The sequence below is a fragment of the Arctopsyche grandis genome, chromosome 4 (assembly GCF_051622035.1).
Source record: "Arctopsyche grandis isolate Sample6627 chromosome 4, ASM5162203v2, whole genome shotgun sequence".
Lineage (NCBI taxonomy): Eukaryota > Metazoa > Arthropoda > Insecta > Trichoptera > Hydropsychidae > Arctopsyche > Arctopsyche grandis.
In genome coordinates this window covers 10,404,834-10,420,388 of record NC_135358.1, presented here as the reverse complement: position 1 = coordinate 10,420,388, position 15,555 = coordinate 10,404,834, and the positions used below count along the sequence as shown (strand labels likewise).

At 36.4% G+C, this 15,555-nt stretch overlaps 1 protein-coding gene across 8 annotated transcripts in view; it reads right to left on the bottom strand.

Moving 5' to 3' along the window:
• The window catches only part of LOC143910264 (LIM domain transcription factor LMO4.2), a 361,988-nt gene that overhangs the window by 19,579 nt on the left and 326,854 nt on the right, over positions 1–15,555 (bottom strand). For 2 of the 8 annotated variants that reach the window (XM_077428665.1, XM_077428658.1), the window contains one exon: positions 5,431–5,472. The exons of the other annotated variants lie outside the window; for them this stretch is intronic. The gene's annotated coding sequence lies outside the window, so the exon portion shown is untranslated. The remainder of the gene's footprint in view (positions 1–5,430; positions 5,473–15,555) is intronic. 8 annotated transcript variants of the gene reach the window in all.

Here is a 15,555-nt window from a genome sequence, read left to right as displayed (position 1 = left end):
CGATGGAAAGAATACTGTTCGGAATTGTACAGTGGTAGTTCGTCGACCTCAATTGTTTCCCTAATTGATGATGTCAGGGAGCCTGACATCTTGACATCTGAAGTTGTAAATGCCATAAAGAAACTGAAATGTAAAAAGTCTCCTGGCAGCGATGGTATACAAGCTGAACTTCTGAAAGAGCTTGGTGAAACTGCGATAAAGGCGCTATGTAATATGTGCAACAAGATCTGGGTAAACGGAGTATGGCCGAAAGATTGGGTCAATTCAATATTCATTCCCTTACACAAGAAAGGATCTACAAAAAAATGCGAGAATTACAGGACCTTAGCCTTAATATCGCACTCTAGTAAAGTATTGCTGTATATAATTAAAGATCGTTTGAGCAGTTACCTTGGATGGCAAATACCGAACGAACAAGCAGGGTTTGTAAAAGGCAAAGGGACGAGGGAACAAATACTGAATATACGTCAACTCATTGAAAAATGTCGGGAGTTTCAAACTCCAGCCGTTCTTTGTTTTATAGACTATAAAAAAGCTTTTGACTTTGTGAACTGGGACTATCTGTGGAAAGTTCTACTGGACATGGGAGTCCCCATGCATCTTGTAAAGATAATACATAACTTGTATAATGATAACAATGCAGTAGTTCGAATCAATTCGCTAAACTCGACAAATTTTCGAGTACAACGTGGAGTAAGGCAAGGGTGTATATTATCTCCAGACCTATTTAATATATATGGAGAGTATATAATGCGTAGAGCACTGGATGGTTGGAAGGGTGGAGTGTCCATTGGTGGAAAAAAACTATCCAATCTTCGGTATGCGGATGACACAACGCTCATAGCTAATAATCATGAAGAAATGGCCGAACTGATCCGTCGTGTTGAGACAGAGAGTAATGTGCTTGGCCTCCAGATAAACCGCCCCAAAACAAAAATTATGATAATTGACCGTCACCAACAGCTGCAAAACAACAACTCAGCTTTAAACGGTATAGATGTGGTTGATAATTTTGTCTATCTGGGGTCACTCATATCTAACAACGGCGGCAGCGAATTGGAAATACGGCGCCGGATTACATTAGCAAAATCGGCAATGTCACAACTAACGAAGATTTGGAAGAATAGAGCCATTACAACTGCTGTCAAAATCCGTCTCGTGAAGAGTCTCGTTTTTTCTGTCTGCCTTTATGGTGTCGAGACGTGGACCATGAAGGCGGCGGATAGACGGAGAATCGATGCCTTCGAGATGTGGTCCTGGAGACGGCTACTGCGCGTGCCTTGGACCGACAAACGCACGAATGTGTCTATTCTTGAAGAATTGAAAATCAAGGATAGATTGTCAACAATATGCCTGAAACGTATATTGCAGTTCTTCGGCCACATTGCACGAAGAGGTGAGGAGAGCTTGGAGCGGTTGGTTGTGGTTGGTAGCGTCGAAGGCAGAAGAGCCAGAGGCAGATCCCCCGCACGCTGGACTGACCAAGTATCTGCAGCGACGGGCGCTTCCACGGTAGCAAGTCTTCGCCTGGCCGAATTTAGAACTGAATGGAGGCAGCTGGTTGACCGCACATCATAGTCACGATCCTCAGTGATGAGGGAACCGACAGCAATATATATGTACAGGAATTAAACATTCACTTGAAGCGTTGACTAATTTTGGGATAAAAGTAATTGAAACAGGAACGTGTCTGTGAAATGTAATTGTATAAGAATCAGACATTCGCTTAAATTAAAGCATTGAATTATTTTGGGATAAAAGTAATTTCAACAGGAGCATGTGAATTACTTGTATATATGTATATATATATATATATATATATATATATATATATATATATATATATATATATATATACATATGTATGTATGTACATATATAGGAATCAAACATTCGATTGAAGCATTGCATTATATTGGGATAAAAAGTGATCACGGTACAAGTAAAAAGAGGAACACGGAAAAAGTCAACGCGGAAATGATAAGTCTGAAGTGGTAATGGATAAGATTAAATTATAAATTCAGACGAGGGTGAGAAAACAAGGAAACAAGGGTGAGCAGTGTGATCTGAAAATGAGTTTCGCAATTAATGAAAGTTATGAATGGTAGGTAGTAATTGAAAGGATACTTTTAACGGTGAGCGATGAAAGTTGATTTACATAGATAATAGAAGAAAGTTAAAGAAATCGAGTGGAAGTTTATTATGTATGGTAGATATTATACAAAGATACCGACTTAAGAGGATGCAACTTTTACAAAGCGGGAAGAAACCGGAAAAGCTTTTATACTTGCATTGAATAAATGAACGCATATATCGAAGCATCATAAATGCATTGACGAGCTTTCACGATGACTGGACACCGTAGTGGCATTATATACATATACATATATATATATATATATACCTATCTACGAGGCTTTTCTCTTATATCGCAACCCATTGTTTTGACAGACGGACGCGGCCGATGTCCATCTGGCTCCAAAGTATTCATCCAGCTCCAACAAAGCTCCCACCATCCCCCTCGCCACCCCCACAGCCACCCACTTTCCACCCAACCTAAACGGGTTAAGTCGCCCGCAAACAGCGACGCGCGGCCACCGATAACGCGAGCTTATTATTACACCACAACCGTCCATTTATACAACGCTCTACTTGTATCTACTACTTGTACTTGTAGCGGCGAACGCCCGTCCGTAAACATGATATATCCGCGAAAGCGGATATATTATGTTTACGGACGGGCGTTCACGATTCGATTTTAATTAAACGCGTCACATTACCGACCGATTTATCTGCGCCCGATTGATTAATACATGCGTAAATTAATTTGGCCGCTCGATTAATCAGATACGGGACGAGGGGTCGGAAGGACAGGTGGTTCGTTTGAAAAAGCAGGTGGGGAGGATCGTGATTGAAACATTGAGGGTACTCATTGCTTCGGGTGAAAAGGTTGGTGACGGCTGTCAGGTGTGTGGGAAGATGTTTGTGTGCGTGTTTGCCGCGGTGACGTTAACAAAGGCCGCGTCATTATATTAAATATGGCGGCCGGCGCGTATGATGTGAAGACGGGCCGGTCGAAAGCAAAGGACGCCGGTACCTTTGATTTAGACGCCAGATAAACATACGCTGGACCATCATAGAAGATGTGGGACTCAACCCGCAAACGAAACTTTCAATGTTCACTTGTACCAGCTTAATGGTGGGTTCGTGAAATGTAGTACTTCATCGGTGGTTTGAGGCGGTAGATCATCCGGTTCATGACTGAAAGGTCCGAGGTTCAAGTTATACAGAGTGTTGCTAAAGATCATGAAATACGAGCAAGCATTCCCAAACTCTTCCCACTCGTGGTAGTTTTAAGTTATGGGAAGAGAAGTTGAGGAAAAAACCGATGAATCAGAGTTTTAGTATGTAGTTTTATAAAAAAAATCTGAATTTGCTGATTTCATCTCATGAAAGATGAACTGCAAAATACAGATAATATACAACAAATCAATGTGTGATGTTTACTCCCTAAACATCATATTCTGCAAAAGATAGCGTAGCGCACTGGTTAATTGTTTATTAGTAAAGAGGTCGTGGGTTGATTATTCGATTCATATATGATGCTGGCAAGATTTGGAAGGTTATTAAAAAAATTCAGATCGACCGTTTTTCTCGGCAACAAAATCGGCATCCCCCCCACTACATTTTCTCGCAAATTCTCGCGTAACGTTTGTACGAACAGTCGTCAGGCGATCGAACAATGTGACGAAATAAGCCTTTCATAAATGTATATAGTATATAATATAAGACACTTGAAATCTTAACACTTAAATGGGATTTATTATAGAAGATCTATAAACTCTTAATAGAGAGTAGAGACCATTTGAAGCAGAAAAATCATATATGCTTGAAAATAGCTGAGAAATGTGTTTTTTTTTTCCATTTTGTTCTTCTAAATCAAAATGGGATTTAGATTTATTTGAAAATGATTATTTGAGGAATTGATTGTTGAGAAAATGTTTGACATGGAATGGGATAGTATATCTGCTGTAGGAAAACATGCTGTCCTTTACATTGCATTTCGACCAATAGCATTTTGCACGTATAATGATCTGCACGAAATGTTATTGGTCGAGAGGCGGTATAAGGGACAGCATATACGTTTTATCCAAGTGTCTTTCTACAGCGGACTAACTATCATTCAATTAATTTTATAGTGTAGAACCAAAATAAGAAATTTTGGGTAGTGTAAAAGTTGGTCATAAGACAAATATGACATTAAGACACATACATATAAGGACACAAAGATTCTTCTGAATTGATTGTACATATTTTATTTTTATTAAATACATATCTACATTATATGTGCCATGATAGGAATTACCCGGAAGGCTATACAGGATTAGATTATTTTTGTACAATAAGTACTAACTAGTTTTCAAACAGGATGAGAGACATACTTACATGGACAATCGCAAAATTTTTTGATACACACCAAATTCGCGAGAAATACACTATGTAGGTAGCATTTTATAAGATTCAACAGATAACAGATGCTGATAACTCGAATTTGCGAGAAACTGAGGAAGAAGATACCGATTTATCGGGTCCATCACAACAGTTCAACTTGAAAAACCAAAAAAATTTAACAAGAGACGGTTGATCACCAAAAGATCTCGCCAGCGGTATATTTGGTCGGGACTTAAACACACGACCTCTCTACTGGTATGCAATAGTTCTACCAGTGCCCTACATTATTGCTATGTACATATGTATTCAGTATAATATAATGTGAAGAAAGTAGAACGTCCTTTAATATTGGAACCAACCTGTAAAATGCATGTAAAGTGCACCAAGTATGAGGAACTTTTAACAGTACAACATAAAACGTTACAAAGGCTTTCACACCCGATACAATACCAATTCAATTACATATGTAAACTATTATTTAAACAATTAGTTTACATATGTAATTGAATTGGGCCAGCAAAACAAAATATAGCAGCTATTATATTATAAAACGAAAAAGACGCGAGATCAATGGGTAGGAGGATGATGGACCTTGACCGTCACGCAGAATTAATCCACAAATAAATAATAACATATAATTTCACAGCAACTTCCGGTCGCTTTCGGTCGCGTCTCTCGCGCGAACAAAGCCTTCCCGTCCGGCTATGTAAATAGAGCCGTTTGCACCGGCCATTAGAGCCTGCACGCCTTAATATGTTTGAAAACAAACACGTTCATTTGCATCTACTTAAATTTAAATATCTCTCGCGGCACTTGCGCCTCACCCCCACATAGGGGTTGCAACCAGCACCCAGACGAATAGTCGCGACTTTCATAAAATTGCACATGCATATTCATGCGTGCGTTAATCGCACCGCGATACGGTAATTTAAGAGCGGGTCGAGAGAGAGAGAGAGAGAGAGGGATGATTTTACTTACGCCTGGGTGGTTCTTGTCGGACTATGACTGGATTGGACTCACCTGTAACAAAATAGAACGAATTTTATACGCACAAATTCCAGGTAGGTCGAACCGACCGTTTACGAGTGTTATTATTAATGCGGTCGCGGTTTATTATGCAAATCCGGCATTGGAATATAATGCGAATTTTTACGGATAAATTTGGCCATTGTGAGCGATTTCGCTTTGCATCGATCAGAGTAGGACCGAAGAGGTAAATTGGATAAAATGTGGCATAATAATTCCAAAGTGGGGGGTGGTTGGCGGTCATTGATAAAAAGCACCCCTTTCATGAGCGATCCGTCCAGACGATCGGCGAACCTGGAATGCGAAAGTTCCTCCCCCTTTCTACTCCCCGTTCTCCGTTCTTCTTTCTTCGTTGTAGACGACTGAGAGGACTCGAGGGCCTCCTCCCCCACACCCGTTGCGAGGGGGCCCTCACTGAGGGCGTAATTGGGTCGGATAATGAATAAATGAATGGGTAAATTTGAGTGGCCGAAGTGGGTCCCTTCAAATCTACTTGTATAATGATGGATCATGTCATATTTACGATTTTTTTCGACCGACCTAACCAACAGTGACGATGATGAGGACCCAAATAAAAATATATAAAATTTATAAAAAAACTTTTAGGTAATATAAAAATTATATATTGACATAGTTGTCAATATATAATTTTTGTTGTTGTTAATATTTTTACAATCTACATACATTAACATACATACATACATGTAAAGGCGAAAAGGTTCATTTACAATCCGGCAACTGCACACAAGCATCAGTACGAAAAATATTCTTTAGGGCGAAAACACACTGAATAGTATGGAACATCACGTCCTTGGCTCCATGCTATAACAGTGGGTGTTTCCCAAACCGAATTCGAGTGAAGTTGCACGTGCAGAGTGCATATGCTTCTACATTTCTTCAAATATAGGATTCACCGTTATCGATCACTGTCAAGCCCAGGATAAATACAAGAATAAAATATCACCGAAAACACTTCAGGGGGGTTATTTTGTGACTGTGTACCATGTATGCCCTGGACTGTGTTTTTTTTTCGTGTGTTCAAAAGTACATATTTAATAAGAAGAGGTTTGTAAAAAAAAACCACGTACCACTCATTGTTTTCGCCCTTAGTATATTCTATGTATATTCATATGTTCCCTAATGTGTCTGTGACGTATCTGAAAGGGCACGACCTATTCATTCTATCCAGTAATACATGTCACCGAAACGTATCAAGCAGAACCGGTTTTCTTTGTAGAAATACTAACGTTTGACGGAACGCTAAATTGGCGAGTGCACCCGTATATCATATAAGCAATTAGTATTTGTATCTTAAAGTGGGTATAAAAGTGAGTTCAAAAGATATTTTGAATATTCCAAAAATTTCATAATAAAAAAATAAGACTGATATGAATAAAATATTTATTATATTCAATGCACAGCAATGACAGTGAAAGTTAAGCAGGTTATATAGGTATAATCGTTTGGTAGATTGGACACATTCGATCAACTAATTGGATCATAAGCCAACTGATGACGCATGAAGTCGCTGCAATCACTCACTACAATTAATATGCATATGTGTAATTGCGATCACGATTGATTAACAACAGATGGATCGCAAAAATAAAATATAACGTAAAAATAGCCTACTTTTATTTGTCATCGAAATCTATTCCTGATTAGTCAAAGGACGTGAGAAAAACTTGATTGCGATCGAATCTCTGTGTATGAAAGCCGATTCATTGAAATCATTGATGTATTAAACAGGTGCGTTGAACCGGAATTAATACTGTTTAAATATCATTTATAAACGCGATACGTCATTTTCACATTCTAATTAGTACTATTTAATTATCCGGCTTCGTATATACATATGTATGTATACACAGATTATTATCGTTTTGTACAATGTACATATGTATAATTTTGATAGTACGGAATTCGGAATAAATTAAACAGGTTACGTAGACAGGTATCGAAATAATTCTGGAATCTTACTGTATTAACTTTTATTACAAACACACCGTCAAATTTGCATGTGATGGCGTTAAATTGCGGAATTTTCCAGGTGAGTCGACTCTCTCTGATTGCATGATTTATACACGTTATAATTGCTTATAGTTCGTCAGTATATAGCAGTCGACTTGATGTATGCGCCGGGTCAAGCCATTTGCTAAATTGATACAAATAGTGTTTGCAAATCAAGCGTACGAGAGAGACAAGCCCTCGAGAATGCCACCCCCTGGAGCCACCCACACATAGATCCCTCCCCCTCCCCTCCGCATTCGTCCACCCCGTCTCGTGGTTATAGTGCGCGACGACAAAGGCCCACTTGGTAAATCACATGGTCATTCATAATGCATGAGCGCCGCAAGAGTGACGAGGCGCGCCAATATCTGTCTGCCTCGTAGCCGAAAGCTCAAAAGAAGAGCTTTTGTAGACTCGACAAATCGTTTTAAGAATCGTATCATTTATATATCGTACCCCCCGTTTGAAATTTTAGTTGAGTGATTTACAAACAGAAGAAACACGTGTCAACTTTTAAAAATGTCAAAACATTTCTTTGAAATTGTAGAGGGACTGTTTTCTGTGGACTTAACTTTCAAGAATGTATTTTTTTACAGTGTATTTTCAAGCTTCATTTTTAATTTGAGGTTACATACATAGCTGAAATTTGTTAAAAACCTGTGATATAAACATAAATAACACGTCAGTAGTAGACCCCGGTCCGACCCGAGGTTATATTGTTAGGCCAGTTTTTTTATACACTAAATTTTTGTAAAAAGTACACGTTGAAGAAGAAAATATTATGAAAAATAAATATTTTTGGTATTTGCATTGAATTCATACTAAATGTTTCGTTTTAAGACACTTCTCAGCAATATTTTGTACCGATGACAGTTGACTGTTTGACAATAAACTTCCTGCGTTACTCGTAAATTATATTATTTTATAGTCAGTATTGTTATTGTTATAATAAATAAATAAAAATAGCACCCTATTAGCCATGACACCTCTAGGCTCAGGCCTAGAGGTGTCATGTGCTGCCTTTTAGAGCCGGCCCTGAGTATGCCAGTACTTTTAGAATTTTGCAATAAATTCTTAAAATTCACACTATCATACCAAATTTATACAAATATTTCCGCATGTATTATTTTCTCATATTACTATTTCCTAATAATTCTGATTTTATTTGTTTCTAGATTTGAATTACATATATTTCATAAGTTGTTTAACAAAGTATTGATCTTTATTTAAAAAAAATGATGTTTAAAAGAAATAAGCAGACGCTAAAACTGAGAATTTTCTATAATAATTGTAATTTTACATATTTAAGATTTGAATCACATTTACATAAACATTTCATAAATTGTGTTCAAAGAATTGTTGAATGGTCTTTATTTTGATAATATGTCTAAAAGAAATATTAATGTAGATCTGGCACTGAACATTTTTTGATAACAAATCTAACAAAAGAAAGTCGAATTTTCATCTATTGTCACGACGTACATACATATGTAAATGAAGTAAAAATAAATACGTTAAAAATACGGGTGAGTCCATAGTCATTAGCATTAAATAATGTATACCTAAACATCTTGAGGATATCCATTCGGAAGAGCAAAGATATGTATAGAGAAAGATAAATGATTCAACTGAAAAACACACGAACGTCAGATACATGTCAAATTAAATAAAAGCTTTTAAAAAACAATGCTTCATCTATTGTTACTACGTACATATAGATAAAGTAAAAATATACGAAATTATAGATTTGATGAGTCTATAGGTACATAATCTTAAAGAGAAAAGGCAAGTATGTACATACATATGTACTAGGTATTTTAAAAAAATTAGTTCAGATGATAAAAATTTTTATTTTGTGCTAATTATGTAATTCTATTATATGTATATGTAGTATCGAATTAATGTAGGGTGACACTTTTTGACTTATTGTGTTTTTTTAACAAGTTTTGCCACATCTAACTGGGATGAATTCATAAAACGATTGTATGAATGAAAACTTTTCGGTTTCTTTTTATAGATAAAACCCGTTGAAAGTCGGCAAAACTTTCTTTAGCATGGTCGTTGTTGGTGGGTGGATGGGTGGTTGTGTGTGTATGTTGGCTGGCGATAGAAGGCAAACATTCGCATTTGGAGCTATTGTTGTTCGGTGGCCGAGAAACAAAGGAGACCGTTTTACGAGCGGATGAATTAATTCGTGTCTCCGGCGTGCAACACAATGAAACAAACCCGTGAATAATGTGAAGAACCTCCTGCCTATTCTTTTTTACACATTCCCGTCGTATTAGCATAATATGAATAATACCGGAAACGGATGCGCTCCCTCCCGACAGTTTGTGCGTAAACCGGGGATATTCTTTACAGAACTGTCGCTTCACTTTTTAATACAAACGTTGCTAATGCATAAAACGAAAATAAAATGATCAAATCGTATTATTATATATGTAGTTGTTGAGAGCCATCTCTTCCAAATATGTAGGAATGTAAGTTTTGAGAAAGGTACATATGTAGGTAGGTACGCAACCAAATTATCGTAAATGCAAGTATGTATGTAAGAAAACTCATTCTGATGACTCTGATGACAGTTGCGTGTGACTAACCAACGAGAATTCCAAATACGATATAATGTTTGGTTGAGAATCGTGGGAAGATACACATAGGTATACATATTAACCAGAAGCACAGACTAGTGGTTATCATACATATAATGCTTTTGAACAAAGTAGTCACGGGTTCAATCCCACCGGTTGCTGCTCGCCATACCTTAACAAAATTGGCAACCTTTACCCATTTTTCGCAAATTTCAAGTTTTCTGTATCTCGAATTTCGCTGATTTGTATAAAATGCTTTAAATTTGACAATTGTTGATTTGTATTTGTCTTGTATAATACTTTTGTACAATGTTTGATCATAGATCTCGTGTTTGATGGAAAAATGTATGCGTGCACACCTGTAAAATCTAATATATAATTTCGAAAGAGACTTCGTATGTATGTATGTTTGTTTGTGCGGGTCGTAGAATCCATGACGTTCAATTTGATAAAAAACAAATTAATATTCAAATAAATTTAAATAAAATAAAACTATTCAAATAAATTTAATAAAATGATAATGAAAAACTATTAGATTGACCATGTTTAAGCGGTTTATATTACAAATACCGAGCGAAGCCCGGTAAAAAAACACTAGTAAATAAATAAATAACGACCTATCTTTGAAATGACGAAAGGTATCTAAAAAAGAACAAGGGAGATTAAAGCTATGAATAATGGCATAGCTAATAAGTACAAGAAGTACTTGAATGGTAGCTAAGGAAATGAAGAAGACTAGAGGCAGTTTAACAGTTTATACAATTAAAGTTTAGTTAGAAATTCTATAAAATTAAATCTGTTGATTTCGTTTGGTCGTTGAGATGATTCCACACAAATATAGAATCTATTGTTTTAAATATAATCATTATACAAGGATGCAATTCAAATTGGTGAAAAGCACAAAGCAATGTAATATGTAAGTGGAAGATTCATTAGTAGGCGATCATAGATACATTGTTGAGTTTGAAATAACAATTATATTTATCGTTACAGAATTGTGAGCCGGCAAAACTTTTACACAGGAGCGGAAATCTTTTTTGGAAAATTCCCACTTCGTTAAATTGGCACGCAAATCCGCGAGGGAATATACAATGAGGGGTTAAATTGAAAGTCGTATTTGTAGTAGAAGTAATTGGTATTATATATAAATCGAAACGGCGATACTGAAAGGCTTATCCGGAGATTGGTAATACAACCTTCATTCGAACCGACCTTACACCCCCCTCCTCCCACAACCACCCAACTCCCTACAATTCTGCCGGTCCCAACTCCTACCACTGCCGATCCCGCTTAATGTCCTAATGGAGCGGATTATAAGCTTTGCTTTATAAGTGATACCCTGTTACAATCATCATTACTCGAATCCCTCTGTAATTGAAACAATAATTACAGAAAATATTCGAACGGTCATCGTGACCTAACGGACGGTCACGATTTGTTATATTCATTACGCGAAAACGTATTTGATATATGTATGTATATATCGAATGGATGAAAATTCTTATTTGACTAAAAACATCTGAATATTGATTATATTTTGAAAGGTGACTATATAATGAATTGGGAATGTCAAAAAATCCTTTAAAATTAACATAAACTTTTTGATGTAATAAAAGCCCAATATTTTTTAACAATTTTTAGATTTTCATATGAAACATATCAAAATTTAGTACAGCTCTTACATAAACGTATATGAATATCGAAATGAGAGTAAATAAAATGAAATGGAGATGGACGAGTCGCGTAGCTAGAAGAACGGACGATAGATGGACGAAAGAAGTGCTCGAATAGTACCCGAGACAGTGTAAAAGGGCGCAAGAAAGGCCACAGCGGAAATGGGTGAATTAAATCAGAAAAATGTGTGGAATGCGATGGATAAGGGCGAAATCACACAGGGAAGAACGGCACGTCATGTGCATGGCTCTCCGCTGTGTGTGGTCTCCTACATTTCTTCAAATATGGGATACACCTTCGATCACTGTCAAGCAAGGATAAATACATGGATACAATTTTTCCAAAAACACTCCAGAGGGGCATGCTGGGCGTTCTATGAATATGTGCATGGCACGGCCCATTTTTTTCGCATGTTTAAAAGTATCTAAATAAAACCACGTGCCATGTGCATCGCTGTGTGTTTTCGCCCTAAGAGTTGCTCAAAACAGAAACGAATGGAAGCGTATTCTAGAGGCTTTCATTCAGCAGTGGATGGGGAATGGCTGTGAATAATGATCATGATGAAATATCAAGTGACTTTTGCAAATGTAATGAAAAAAATTGATTTTCATGGCAAAAGAACATCACAAATAATTTAAATTTAATGAAACAAATTAAATTCCTAAAAATCAATCGAGCAATTTTTGTAAAAACAATTTTAATATATTTTCATGTTTGTCGGCTATAATTTTATGATCGATTTTAGATTCATTATGCTGAGCCGATTTTCTTGAAAATTTGCACACGAATTACCGATTATAATATTACAATATTTTATTTGTATAACAAAGTAATATATAAATTCTTTGAACCATCAGCTAAAATTGACAGACATCAGGGAAGTTGGTTGCTCAATTATACATATGTATGTATAAGTTGGTTAATATTTAAAATTCAGTTCTTGTATTATAAAATGTAAGTAAAAAATTTTCAATAGTCAAGAAAACAAAAATGAATTTTATAAAATTATTTAATTTCAAGTTCTTTTATTCATATAATCAACATTTATAAGAAGCGATCAATATTCCATACTGTTTTTACACCTAGTATAATGCATATAATATATATATATATATATATATATATATATATATATATATATATATATATATATACATATGTATGTGCATACTTAGATGTAGGTAAATGTGTATTTGTGTGTAATGGCAATTGTGGAAAGCGTTACGCGCGCATAAACGACCCAAATTGTTTTCAATTTAACAAACATTATACGGGGGATAGGTATACGTTTGCTACGCGAAAGAGTCCCTAATTGTTTACGGGATGATTATAAAATTAAGACCTTAAATTTTCAGAGTGGAGCCGGGGAGCTGTTAAGGGCCTTAATGACGGGATGGAGGCTGAATTAGGAATGAGGGCCTGACACATGTAAGGGCTTACGTGGAGGTAGCGAAACTCCCACGGACTCCATTGTCGAAGCTCAGAGGAACGCAAGCCCAAACAATGTACGAGTATGTGTATATACATATGTGAAGTATCGTATTAAAACCAAATGCGAATTTTCTTAATTAAATAATAATAAATTTATAAAATAATAACAAAACAGAATGTCAACCTACTAGTGAAATTTTTTAAAATGTGCTTAAAAGTTTGCAACACCTGATATGAAAATTTTAGCGAACATACATACATACATATACACTTTAGGATACTTGACGAAAATAATTAAGGGCCCAATTTAGCGGAGAGAAGACCCTCACGGAGGTCACGGTGGAACGGGCGCCCGTTCTACAGGAGAAAGTGTGGGGGTTGACGGGTTGGCGAAGGGCCCCACCCCACCCCCGGATAGGTAACAGGTAGGATGCCCCTTTCCCTTTATGTGAAGTTTCATAATTAACAGTTTACAGGGTAATTAATTGAATTGTTTGAGTTCGTTGATTATTCAAAATTATGTGTGACGCTCTCCCGCTACTCTAAGGTCGTTTAATTAAAACAGATTTCGTAGAAGGCGAGCTTGAAGCATCTGTTTCTAACTTTAAGCAAATTTACAAAATTGTATTAAAATGTGAGGATATTTTCAATAGTTTCAAATGAATTATAGATTTTTATGAATTACTAGCCGGCGTTATTAGAAAGCTAAAAAAACCCTCAAAATTAAATAAGACCCATTCCAAAACTAGTTTACGGTTTCAAAGATAATATACCAAATTTGCATAAGTTTTACAATTGTAAAAAAATTTTATTTAAAATTTTTATATATTATAATAAATGATCAACATTAAATTCACCATCCACTGTTGGATGAAGGTCTCGCCAAAGTGCTTCCATTCGTCTCTGCAACTCTCATCCATCGCACTCCACACATTTTCCTAATTTCGCCTAGCTATCTTCCTTTCACCCTTTAAATTCTCTCGGGTACGATTCTAGCACTTATTTTTTCCACCTCTCATCCATACTTCTAGCTACATGACCCGTCTATTTCAATTTCTTCACTCTCGCTCCTATATCAACTACCCTTGTACGAATAAACTTTTCGCCTGTTTTTTCAACATGGTGTGTTATTTTTTTTCAAATTCTTCAATTAATTCTGACATCATTACTACTGGGACAAATGGCGAAAGTATTATCTTCAATTACAGTGATTTTAATCTCAGCTCATTGTTGGCTACGATTTTACAATGCACAGTAGCCAAGTAAATGTTCTATCTACATACATACATATATGGAGCCAGTCATTTAGTCGAATGTTCCATTATATTGAGAAATGAGATGAAACACTTAATCACAGCTGTCATACTTTTTGTTAATGAATTTACGGTAATGTCAAAAAGTTGTATAAAGATCGATGCAAATTGGATGGAAATAGTGACATAATGCGGCAGTGATTCTCAAAATATAATGATTCGTGTCGGTTTAGTTTAGGGCTGCAGGCAGTTTATAGCAGATACTCGTACATAATGCCAGTGTATGTATGTATGGAAAATATGTGAAATCAAAAGGAATGCAACTTTCTTGTATAACTAAATCTTATCTCATTTCAGAAATTTGTTTGAAATTTTAATGGTCGCAAAGGACTTTTACATACATAGTTGCACAACTGTAAAGAAGCGCGCTACACATTATGCATATATTATATGTATGCTCATAATTCAAAATACGTAATTAATATTGAATAAGATCATAATAGCACGGGGGGCGTCTTTTACAGCGCATAGCAATAAAAAAATAAAGTTTACAGCCCCAACACACACACACACACACACGGCTTACACTCTTTTTTACAGCCACTTTTACAGAGTTTTACAGCGGACAACGACGAGAGAGTGTGCGGGTGGGCCCAGCCGACATATTTAATAATCGGCCCGAAGGATTAATTTCAACGAGAGGGTCGTTACAATAAAAGTAATAATAAACGCAAATTAAATACGGTCCGAAGTGGGAGTCGTACGGTCCAAACAATTAGCGAAACGCTTAAATTTTCCAATTTTCCCATTCCGTGTACCTACGTATACACACGTACATACATTCATACATACACACACACAAGCAAGTTTCACAAAGAGAGCGAAATAGGAACACACGGGCCGGGTTTCCGTTTCATTCCCGGATATAAAGCCTCTCGCAAGTGGATTTCCTGCCTTTATTGTTAATTCAGAAGGAATTTGAGTGTCATAAAGATTTGTCTAATTAATTTAATTGTTGTAGGGAAGGCTTTGCCATACCACCCCCATACCCCTTCAGTCTCTCGCCCACCCTTTTCGGTAGACCTGAACACATTCGCCCGCTTATTATTTTATGAGGATAC